Raw genomic sequence first — 13,024 nt, forward strand, 5'->3', positions numbered from 1 at the left:
CGTCATCAGTCACAATCCGCCGCTCATACAAGTATATGGGAACAACGGATTTCGTTGTTTACCAGAGCCGCAGATTGTGACTGATACAAATTGACGGAAATGTGAACCTAGCCTTAGTAGATTGATACAGTGCACACTGGGCACAGTTCGCTGGCTAGTACTCCGTTTTATATATCCATCTGGCCGGTAGAACCCTGGCCTTCCAGGATCAATGCCATTAGGTCGGGTAAGATTGAAACTTCGAAGTTCCCCAGGAGTGGGAACCCTGGTGTGCCCTAAATTATTGGGTGTGGGAAACCCACTTGAGTTTTTGGCGAATATTGTACTTGCGCTTCACACTTTTCATTCTTATTGAGCACATACCCTCTTCCAGGCCTTTGGACAAGGATAGGGAATTTTTAAATTACCAGGCGAAGGTTTGGTCAGTATTACATTGAGTAACCTTTACAACTTATTTCTATATTTTGTGCTATCCTATACATGTGTCCACCCTGTCACTAGGATTTTGTCAGGATGCAGTTACCTCTTTTGGCAGGTATAGGGGAAAAGTTTCTGGCCCTTAGGTTCTGATCACCCCCGATCCCTGGCTCTCATCTTTCAGGAGAGGTGACAGTCGATGGCTTCTAGTTCTCGCCTAGGGTGGGAGCTTGGGCAGATGGTGGAAGCAAGAATGAGCCTTTCCTTCCTTTTGGGTAGTGGAGGTTGCTAGTCCCTAACCCTCATTGTGGCCTTCTAGCTTGGAAGGACGGGTAATGGTTTTGGGGGCCCTTCTCCGGTTGGAGACGGTTTCAAGCAGCACCCTAGTGCACTTTTTGTCACTTTTTTATCCCATTTGGGTATCAAGCAAAACTTTGGGATTAACTCTGCTGTGCTGTTCGAGTCTACTATACGGTTATAAGTCTTGATTTTAGCTAATGTGTTTTATTTGAATACCTGCGGCATTGTAAGTCATGTACAGTGTGAGCTTCCCAGTATACAGCAAAACCACGCACCAGGAAAGGGACTGTAGGCAGCTGGATTGATAAATGATTGCTTTACTTTACCAAAACAGAAAAACATGAATAAAACAGAAAGTATAGAACAATATATTGACAAGGCCAAAGGCCAACACCCCTGCCAACACCCCTGTGTTGTGCCACACGTAATGGTGATTTATGCCGCCTTCTCACCAACTTTTGCCTAACCAAGGGACTTAAGGTGGTGTCACACACAGCGACGGCGACAATAACGTCGCTGCTAAGTCACCATTTTCTGTGATGTAGCAGCGACGTCCCGTCGCTGTCGCTGTGTGTGACATCCAGCAACAACCTGGCCCCTGCTGTGAGGTCGCTGGTCGTTGCTGAATGTCCTGCTTCATTTTTTGGACGTTGCTCTCCCACTGTGAAGCACACATCGCTGTGTGTGACAGCGAGAGAGCGACTAACTGAAGCGAGCAGGGAGCAGTCGTCTGGCAGCCTGCGGTAAGCTGTAACCAAGGTAAACATCGGGTAACCAAGCGAAGTGCTTTGCTGGTTACCCGATATTTACCTTGGTTACTAGCGTCCGCCGCTCTCAGGCTGCCAGTGCCGGCTCCCTGCACGCGTAGCCAGAGTACACATGGGGTAAATAAGCAAAGGTTTGCTTATTAACCCGATGTGTACTCTGGCTAGGAGTGCAGGGAGCCAGCGCTAAGCGGTGTGCTCTGGTAACCAAGGTAAATATCGGGTAACCAGCGAAGTATTTTGCTTGGTTACCTGATATTTACCTTAGTTACCAAGCGCAGCATCGCTTCCATGCGTCGCTGCTGGCTGGGGGCTGGTCACTGGTCGCTGGTGAGATCTGCCTGTGTGACAGCTCGCCAGCGACCATGTAACGACGCAGCAGCGATCCTGATAAGGTAGGTCGTCAGTCGTGATTGCTCCTGCATCGCTACGTGTGACCCTAGCTTAAGTTGCTTAATACCTGGTAATCCCTCTGGGAAACAGCAGTAATTGTGTGTGAACATGTGGTGCAGCACAAGAGCTTACAACTTATCTACCTAAACATAAACAAAACCTTCTAACCCCCCTGAATACCCTTGATTGCTGAAGCCTCACAGAGAAGGCAGATGGTAAAAGTGGGAAGGCAAACCACACAGCTCAGCAACACAGTCCTGGAAATGTTGTAAGGGGTGGGCAGACCCCTTACAAGGAGGTGCAGTTTCCCCCTGAAGATACCTCACTCTGGGGTAGTTACTGTTGATGTTATTAATAAACATGTTTTTACTGTGCAGTGGGTTTTCCCCTAGAGCCCGGGTGGGACGGCTGTCCCCATAGAAACAGGGCAGGAGAGAGGAGGAGCCGGCAGCTTAGAGAGAGAAGTGTGTGTGTGTTGGAGTCAGTTGTGTCCAGGACGGGAGAGAGGAGACAGCCAGGGGCAGAGTGTGGAGCTGAGTGGGCAGAGAGAAAGAAAGAAAGAAGGGAGCTGGAAGAATAGGGAAGCCGGAGAGAAAAGGAGCGGGCGGAACCTCATAGTGCGAAGCAGTCCCGGTGTGGGTCCGGGCTGTGGGTAGCCAGAAGTGGGAGCCAGGTGAAGTAGAGTAGCCGGGCACATCCCCACTGGAGGAGACGTCAGGGCAGGCTTTCCCCAGCTAAGAAAAGAACGTGAAGTCATCTGTAACTGCCGGTTTATGGAAAGAGTTGTGAAATAAAGAATGTCTTTTATTTGCATCGAACCATGCCTGGAGAGTGTTTATACATCGGACGACATCTGCACCACCACACTCTGCCCCACCAAGACATCTCCCGTCCCGATAGTGACGGCGGAGCCAGGAGTAAGCCTGACAGAAGGGGCCACGACTACAAGCCCAGAGGCACCCCTGGCACCCCGTTACATGTGCCGTAGTCGGCAGGATCCGGATCATATGCAAGGGGTCCCGCTCCAAGAAGAAGGAGATCAAGTGATGCCGAGGACACTGGATCCAGATTATTGGAAAAGAGTCCCGATCCCATGGTGGGAAGAGGAAGAAGTGCCTAAGGCGTTGGACCGGGCACAAGATGGCGGCAAGATGGCCGTTGTTTGTGAAGACACAGAAAGCGCGCGCAGAATTGGCGCCAAAAGAAGAGCCTGGGGCTGGCCGGTGCCGAAAAAGAAGTTCGGAGTACTCCGCCCAAAGAGGGGAGGTGCCGGTCCCAGGGCATCAAAGAAGACATGTGAAGTGGGCGGTGTTTTGAAGAAAAAGAAGAACCGCCGCGGAGGGGTCGATCTGATGTGTGAGACTGGGGGTGGAGTATACCCAAGAGCGGGAAAAGTAGGCCCGCCTCCACTTTCTCCAGCATCTCCACTGACCCCGACGCCTTTACCAAAAACGCTAACTCCGAGCAAGATGGAGACCCCGAGAAAACAGCGTGCTGCAGTGGGCGCGCTGGTAGAAATCAGCCGGGGGAGAGGACGGCCGAAGCAGACTGCGGCCGCAGAAGGACTTACCCTTATTTTACCGGCTGTGCCAGAAGGACCGGAGCGGCCCACCAAAGTAACCTGGGTCACTACCTGGGATGCCGCGACCGGCGAGACCTCGACTGAAGTCCGTGCCACCTATAGGGCACAGCTGCAGCCGGGAAGCAAAGTCCTGGGAACTACATATCAGTGTCCGGAGGTGTCCCCGCCAGTCGAGGTGGGACCTCCAACTCACACAGCAGTTCCGGCCCCGGAAGAGCAACCTACCCGGGAGCTAGAAGAAGACGAGTGGGGATTCTTCTGGGACCCAGTGAAACCGTCACCCCTGACTCAGCGGAAGTCCCCATCACCCCGTCGGGGGTTGAAGATACAAAACCGGAGGTTATGGACATGTTTGTGTTGAATATCGGCATTGTTACGGAGCCGGCAAAGTTTCACAGTTGCAACCTTTGTTCAAGCTACGGAGCCCGGAAGGAGCCTGATGCTGGACTGAGCCAGGGGCTCCCTCCGTGTTGTTAAGGAAGACTTTAGTGTCCGTGTGCCTGCCTTCAAAGACCGGGAGTGCTTGTTATAGTCTCCGGGCAGAAGATCAGCAAAGACCGGGAGTGCCTGCTGACGGCCTCCGGGCACATTGTCTACAAAGACCGGGAGCTCCCAGGAGGGACTCCGGGCGCTGGACTGGTGTGCCCCTTGCGGGTGCCCTAAGGTGAACATGTTTGAAGTTTTATTAAAATGACTTTGTTTGTTTTTACATGTGGTTTTAGATTTATGCCTTGCCGGGAGGCTTAGGCTTAAAGAGGGGAGGAATGTAAGGGGTGGGCAGACCCCTTACAAGGAGGTGAAGTTTCCCCCTGAAGATACCTCACTCTGGGGTAGTTACTGTTGATGTTATTAATAAACATGTTTTTACTGTGCAGTGGGTTTTCCCCTAGAGCCCGGGTGGGACGGCTGTCCCCATAGAAACAGGGCAGGAGAGAGGAGGAGCCGGCAGCTTAGAGAGAGAAGTGTGTGTGTGTTGGAGTCAGTTGTGTCCGGGACGGGAGAGAGGAGACAGCCAGGGGCAGAGTGTGGAGCTGAGTGGGCAGAGAGAAAGAAAGAAAGAAGGGAGCTGGAAGAATAGGGAAGCCGGAGAGAAAAGGAGCGGGCGGAACCTCATAGTGCGAAGCAGTCCCGGTGTGGGTCCGGGCTGTGGGTAGCCAGAAGTGGGAGCCAGGTGAAGTAGAGTAGCCGGGCACATCCCCACTGGAGGAGACGTCAGGGCAGGCTTTCCCCAGCTAAGAAAAGAACGTGAAGTCATCTGTAACTGCCGGTTTATGGAAAGAGTTGTGAAATAAAGAATGTCTTTTATTTGCATCGAACCATGCCTGGAGAGTGTTTATACATCGGACGACATCTGCACCACCACACTCTGCCCCACCAAGACATCTCCCGTCCCGATAGTGACGGCGGAGCCAGGAGTAAGCCTGACAGAAGGGGCCACGACTACAAGCCCAGAGGCACCCCTGGCACCCCGTTACAATGTTATAGAGCAACAGTCAATGCAAACGTGTGGCGCTGTCAGTGTAAGGTTTTAAATGTAACTGACACCTGACACAGCAACAGCAGGGCCTGCAAGTCTTACTGTGTATATTTAGGTTGCCTAACTAGAACAGATAGGTGTTTTGGTACCAAAACAAAGTGTAGCGTGCACACGGTCCTGGGCCCAGCCTACCGTACCCGGGTACTATGGTGCCCAGCTGCCATAACAAGAGACTTGGAGATCCTCTCACGGTGACCAGTATAGCCAACAACTGCAGAATGGTGATCTCCGGCACAGGATGATGCTCACATGCGTCATGGTCCTGCTCTCTAAACTCTAGCACGTCTTCTCCCAATTCACTTAACTGTTTCTGCGGCGCCTCCTTTCTGTTACACACACCTCTCACTTTCCCTGCAGCTCACACACAGCATCTCCTCAGGTCTCCAAATCCACAGCAGAAGTCCGTTGAGATGTTGCTATAGTAACCAAACAGTCAAATGCAGATGCAAAACAGCGGCCTCTTGTGGCTGGTCAGTAACAATGCATACAATGAACACAAAATAAGCATTGTGCAGCATTTCACAGTGGATAAAGGTCATTAATACACTCTCACCCTCATCTGACAGCATTATTATACTGTATCTTAACATGGTTGTTCATAAAAAAAATGAAAAATGAAATAAAAAACCTAATTTTTATTTTTTTGTGTCAAAAAATGTTACATGACCTTACAATCCCTGAGAGAAGTTCTGTCGCTTGTCCATGTTAGTTAAATAAAAGCTTATAACCTGACTTTAAATTCATCCATTGGTTTTATAAATTACTCTTTTGAAAGCTGAAACCCTGCCAAATTTGGTTTAGGTTATGAAAATAAAGTTGCTACAAAGCTGAAATATTGATCATTTAATGAACACAGAAAGGTCAGATTTTGTGAAGACAAACGTTTTGTTGCCCACAGAAAGTAATGTGAAATTCAAACAAATAATTAACTTCTAATACATAAATACCGTATGTTGCATAACACTGGTGAATGAAGTTGTGGTGCTATTAGAGCCATATTTAATATTTTGTGTGACTTCCATGAGCTTGAAGGACTGCATCCATGCAGTTCAACAATGATTCATACAATGTATTGATGAAATCATCAGGAATAGGAAAGAATGCAGTCTTACATGCCTGAGTTCATCTAGATTCTTTGGTTTTGTCTTCCAAGATTCCGCTTTCATCCTACCCCAAACATGCTCAACGATGTTCATGTCTGGTGACTGGGCTGACCAGTCCTTGAGCATCATGATCTTCTTTGCCAGGAGGAACTTAGTTGTAGAGATGGATGTATGAGATGGAGCACCATCCTGCTGCATTTGAATTGCTGAATTTGACCCCTTTTATGATTGGGAATATAAGAGGTAGCTAATACTTCTTGATATTTTAGGTTATTGATATTGCCTTCCACCTTGCAAATGTTTTCCACACCCCCATACTGAATGTAACCCCAGGCCATGATCTTTCCACCACCAAACGTAACTGTTTTCTGGATCCATACGGGCTCCAGTAGGTCTCCTGCAGTATTTGCGGCGGCTATGGTGTAATTCAATTGAAGATTCATCAGAGAAATCCACCTTCTGCCAATTTTCCAGCGTCCATCTGTTTAGCAGGCTGTGGGACTTGGCAAATGCTACACGTTTTTTTAATTGCCTTTTGTTTAGTGCTGGCTTCTAGGCACTGATTCGACCATGGAGGCCATTTCGAGACAGAATCCTACAAACTGTTCTAGTTGACACAGGGACTTGAGGTGACCAGGCCTTTTGGACCTCTGCTGCAGTGGAAGAGGGGCTGGCTTTGGATTTTCTTACCAACAAACGTACCTCCTGAGCAGTTGTCTTGCGGGGTCTTCCGGACCTGGGCTTCTCAAAAACATCTCCAGTCTCTTCAAATCTTTTTTTAATTCTTTGTACTTGATGCTGAGACACATTAAAGGTGCCAGCCACCTCTGCAGTGGATCTGGTCTTCAGCCTCTTGATAATCAAGGCTTTGGTCTCAGGGTGGATTTTTGGCATGTTGTCAGAGGTCAAGTTGCAGTTCAAGTGAAGGTCTGGGGTGCTGGGTTTCTTTTTATACACACCCACTAATTAACCCATCATTTAGTGAGGACAAGTGAGGATGTAAACTAGGATTGGGTGCATTATATGACAAGGCGACAAAACTTTTGTCTTGCCAAAATCTGACCTTTCTGTGTTCATTAAATGATCAATATTGCAGCTTTGCAGCAACTTTATTTTCATAACCTAAACCAAATTTGGGAGGGTTTCAGCTTTCAAAAGAGTAATTTATGAAACCAATGGATGAATTTAAAGTCAGGTTATAAGCTTTTATTTACATAACATGGATAAGCGACAGAACTTCTGTCAAGGACTGTATTGCAATATTTATGTATATTTCACATTTGCACATAAAAAAATATTCTTTATATAACTGTAAACTATAACATCAAACTGTATGTAAATATATTAAAAAAAAATAAAATAAATAAAAATAAAAAGTTCATTTTTTCTATATAAAATGGTAAATATAATTCACGGTGCTAAATTTACTGTTTGCATTTGTCACAAGTAAAATTTACATGTGTTTTGCATAATTACTTTGCACAACTGTAAATATTACATTTGTTTTGTGATTACTTCATGTTGGACAGAAGGTGCATCGTTTCCATTTTAGGCTGGTTGTGTTGCTGGTAGAGGCCGTGGGTATAGTAACAGTGCTGGTGGAAGCCGTTGGTTCACTTTCTTTAGCATGCTGTTGGATCATAATTTATTAGTGCTCTTTTCAGGTCAGCATTACACAGTAATAGAACCAGTTATCACGAGGAAAATAACAAAATCTTTTCATTTACAATCTGAGATGTTGACTACTGAATTGAACTACAGTTGAACCTCGCTTAACGAGTAACCCAGTTAGCGAGTATTTCGCCTAACGAGCAAAGCTTTCTGTAAATTTGTAACTCGGTTTACGTGAAAGCTTTGCTGTACGAGCAAAATACTCACCGCACAAACTTCCAGTTCCATACATCCACCGCGCTCTGACCCACTCTTGCAGTCCCGCACAAACACACACAAGCACGCACAAACACACACAAACACGCACACACACATATTAAGCTCACCTTACCTTCCCTCGCCAGCTTCCTGGAACTTGCATGTATCGGGTAACCAAGGCGACCGATGCCGGACCTTCCGCACTCAGCGCGCTGACGTCAAAGGCAAGAGTCGCTTGCCTCTGATTGGCCAGCTCGCTGCCTTTGAGTAGCGGCTGACAGGGGAAGGTCCTCCCTCCACAGGATGTGTATCCAGTAACCATCATGACGAGGGAAGAACTTCCCCTGTCAGGCGCTACTCAAAGGCAGCGCGCTGGCCAATCAAAGGCAAGTGGCTCATTCCTTTGACGTCATCGCGCTGAGTGCGGAAGGTCCGGTATCGGTCGCCTTGGTTATCCGATACACGTCTTGTACGGGCGAACTGCAAGTTCCAGGAGACCGGCGAGGGAACGGAAGGTAAGGTGAGCATAATCTGTGTTTGTGCGTGTGTTTGTGCATATTTGTACGTGTGTGGAATGGCACAAGGGGGCACCAGCATGGGACATTTAACAAGTTGTGTAACGAATTGTCTGCATTGGAATTATTTCCTATGGGAAATCTTGCTCTGCTGAACGAGTAACTTGGTTAACAAGCACAGTCCCAGAACGGATTGTTCTCGTTAACCAAGGTTCCACTGTATTTCTATATGAACAGCAGGGTAAATAAGATACAGCGAAAAAAAAATAGTACATAACTATACTGGAAGCAAATCCATCTGCAGTATTGTAATTTGAAAATGTATGTATGTGTATATCTGCAAGGACCAAAAGGACATAGATAAATTGATAAATAGTATTAGATGCAATATATAGTCCAAAATTAGATTATAACTCTATTTTACTCAAAAAATGGCTGGAGATTAGTATAAAAGGCTACGGGTCATTTTTGACCGAACAGTACAAGTGTAAAAAAAACGTGGAGCAAAAAGTAAACAAAAAAAAACTACCGAAAGAACCCCTCAAATAAGGAAAAGTCAATTAACCACAAGTTTCAGAACCGCACAATGAATATTTAAAAAAATGTTGAATTTCAAATTCAGTCATTTTTGACCAAACAGAATAGCAGGGTTAAAAAAGAAAGATTTCTACACTCTTAAGGCTCTGTTACACGCAACGACATCGCTAACAAGATGTTGTTGGGGTCACGGAATTCGTGCCACACATCCGGCCTAGTTAGCGACGTGGTTGCGTGTGACACGTATGAGCGACCGCTAACGATGCAAAATACTCAACAAATCGTTGATTGTTGACACGTCGTCCATTTCCCAAATATCGTTGCTGGTTCTGGACGCGGGTTGTTCGTCGTTCCTGAGACAGCACACATCGCTATGTGTGACACCCCAGGAACGACGAACAACACCGTACCTGCGTCCTCCGGCAATGAGGTGGGCGTGTCTTTCATGCGGCTGCTCTCCGCCTCTCCGCTTCCATTGGACGCCTGCCGTGACGTCGCTGTGACGCCGCATGAACCGCCCCCTTAGAAAAGAGGCTGTTTGCCACCCACAGCGACGTCGCTAGGAAGGTAAGTATGTGTGAGGGGTACTAGCAATATTGTGCGCCACGGGCAGCGATTTGCCCGTGATGCACGAACGACGGGGGCGGGTGCTTTCACGAGCGATATCGCTAGCGATGTCGCTGCGTGTAAAGTGCCCTTTAAGCGGGCTTTACACGCTACAACATATCTAATGATGTGTCGGTGGGGTCACGTCGTAAGTGACGCACATCCGGCATCGTTAGTGGTGTTGTAGCGTGTGACAGCTACGTGCGATTGAACGTAAAACCGTTCATCGCATACACGTCGTTCATTTTCTAAAAATTGCACGTCGGGTTGTTCAATGTTCCCGAGGCAGCACACATCGCAGTGTGTGACACCCCGGTAACGATGAACAGATCTTACATGCGTCACGCGGCTCCCGCCGGTAATGCGGAAGGAAGAGGTGGGCGGGATGTTTACGTTCCGCTCATCTCCGCCCCTCCGCTTCTATTGGCCGGCTGCATTGTGACGTCGCTGTGACGCCGAACGTCCCTCCCACTCCAGGAAGTGGATGTTCGCCGCCCTCATCGAGGTCGTATGGAAGGGTAAGTACATGTGACGGGAAATAATCGTTTGTGCGACACGGGCAACAAATTGAATGTGTCGCACATACGATGGGAGCGTGTCACATCGCATACGATATCGTATGCTTAATTGCAAGGTGTAAAGCAGGCTTTGGACATTTAAATTGGAACACCAAAAAGAAAAGTCATTGAATTCTTGATATCAAAGGATTGATTGACATGTTAATGACATACAAATTATAAAAAAATAAAACATTTAAAAACATCTCGGTTTATTCAGTATCAAATATCAGCACCATGCACAGAAATTCATACATATATATATATATATATATATATATATATATATATTAGTACAGACCAAAAGTTTGGACACACCTTCTCATTCAAAGAGTTATCTTTATTTTCATGACTCTGAAAATTGTAGATTCACATTGAAAGCATCAAAACTATGAATTAACACATGTGGAATGAAATACTTAACAAAAAAGTGTGAAACAACTAAAAATATGTCTTTTATTCTAGGTTCTTCAAAGTAGCCACCTTTTGCTTTGATTACTGTTTTGCGCACTCTTGGCATTCTCTTGATGAGGTAGTCACCGGAAATGTTTTTCACTTTACGGGTGTGCCATGTCAGGTCTAATAAGTGGGATTTCTTGCCTTATAAATGAGGTTGGGACCATCAGTTGTGTAGAAGTCTGGTGGACACACAGCTGATAGTCCTACTGAATAGACTGTTAGAATTTCTATTATGGCAAGAAAAAAGCAGCTAAGTAAAGAAAAACAAATGGCCATCATTACTTTAAGAAATGAAGGTCAGTCAGTCCGAAAAATTGGGAAAACTTTGAAAGTTTCCCCAAGTGCAGTGGCAAAAACTATCAAACGCTACAAAAAAACTGGCTCACATGAGGACCGCCCCAGAAAAGGAAGACCCAAGAGTCACCTCTGCTGCGGAGGATAAGTTTATCCGAGTCACCAGCCTCAGAAATCACAGGTTAACAGCAGCTCAGAATAGAGACCAGGTCAATGCCACACAGAGTTCTAGCAGCAGACACATCTCTAGAACTGTTAAGAGGAGACTTTGTGCAGCAGGCCTTCATGGTAAAATAGCTGCTAGAAAACCACTGCTAAGGACAGGCAACAAGTAGAAGAGACTTGTTTGGGATAAAGAACACAAGGAATGGACATTAGTCCAGTGGAAATCTGTGCTTTGGTCTGATGAGTCCAAATTTGAGATCTTTGGATCCAAAAACCGTGTCTTTGTGTGACGCAGAAAGAAAAGGTGAATGGATGGACTCTACATTTGTGTTTCCCACCGTGAAGCATGGTGGAGGAGATGTGATGGTGTAGGGGTGCTTTGCTGGTGACACTATTGGGGATTTATTCAAAATTGAAGGCATACTGATCCAGCATGGCTACTACAGCATCTTGCAGCGGCATGCTATTCTATCCAGTTTGCGTTTAGTTGGACCATAATTTATTTTTCAACAGGACAATGACCCTAAACACACCTCCAGGCTGTGTAAGGGCTATTTGACTAAGAAGGAGAGTGATGGGGTGCTACGCCAGATGACCTGGCCACCACAGTCACCAGACCTGAACCCAATCGAGATTGTTTGGGGTGAGCTGGACTGCAGAGTGAAGGCAAAAGGGCCAACAAGTGCTAAGCATCTCTGGGAACTCCTTCAGGACCGTTGGAAGACCATTTCCGGTGACTACCTCTTGAAGCTCATCAAGAGAATGCCAAGAGTGTACAAAGCAGTAATCAAAGCAAAAGGTGGCTACTTTGCAGACCCTAGAATATAAGAAATATTTTCAGTTGTTTCACACTTTTTTGTTTAGTATTTCATTCCACATGTGTTAATTCATAGTTTTGATGCCTTCAATGTGAATCTACAATTTTCAGAGTCATGGAAATATGGAAAACTCTTTCAATGAGGTGAGTCCAAACTTTTGGTCTGTACTGTATATATATAATGAAAAAAGAATGAAAACATGGGTTCCCTTGCCAGTTTCCCATGCTGGTACTAACCTGACTTCAAACTGGACTGGCAGCACCTAGAAATGTGAACAGGTGCGTATCTGTACATGATGCAAAATATATGTAAAAAAGAACAGTCGCACACTGCAAAACCACAAAAATACACTACCTAATAAAAAAATTTTTTTGGAGGTTTTTAGAATATTAGAATGGCCATTATAATACTAGCCCAGCGCCACCTCACGGCACCCTCCTTAACTGGGTCCTACTCTAAACTGCATCTTTCTGGGCTTCTTAAAAACCAACACAAGATCAGCAGGTGACCACAGAAAGGTGAATGAAACTGGCGGGGAGTGTAAAACTTCACTATATGGAGAGAAGGTATGCACACCAATGACTATGTAAGGGGAATATATGAAAAGCAGAAATTGCTGTGTGAATACTGGCCTGAAAAATAGCTACATGCAAAAATGAAAAAATGAGAATGGAATCTGCATTACTGCCATGAAGTATGAATAAAGAGAAATTTAGCTATTGAATTGATCAATGCAACAGAGCCCCAAAACCTCTTCACGGTATTCTCTTACATTGGGGTCCCTAGCTAATGTGTGTCCTCTCATGCAGTTAAAAAACTTACCGTGTATGGGAAGCTGAGACCCAGGCTATATGTGTATAATGTGGACCGGCAAAAGGTATGGGTGGGGTTGGGTTCACAAACGAAAGACTACCAACAAATTAAGTTTTTTTTAGGTTTTTGCACCCAGTTCAGACTAAAGGGGGCTCTACACGCTACGATATCGTTAATGTTTGATCGTCGGGGTCAAGTTGTTAGTGACGCACATCCGGCGTCATTAACGATATCGCAGCGTGTGACACTGACCAGCGACCTTAAGCGACATCAAAAATGGTGAAAATCGTTGACC

Source organism: Anomaloglossus baeobatrachus, chromosome 6 (genome assembly GCF_048569485.1).
Source record: "Anomaloglossus baeobatrachus isolate aAnoBae1 chromosome 6, aAnoBae1.hap1, whole genome shotgun sequence".
NCBI classification, from domain to species: Eukaryota; Metazoa; Chordata; class Amphibia; order Anura; family Aromobatidae; genus Anomaloglossus; species Anomaloglossus baeobatrachus.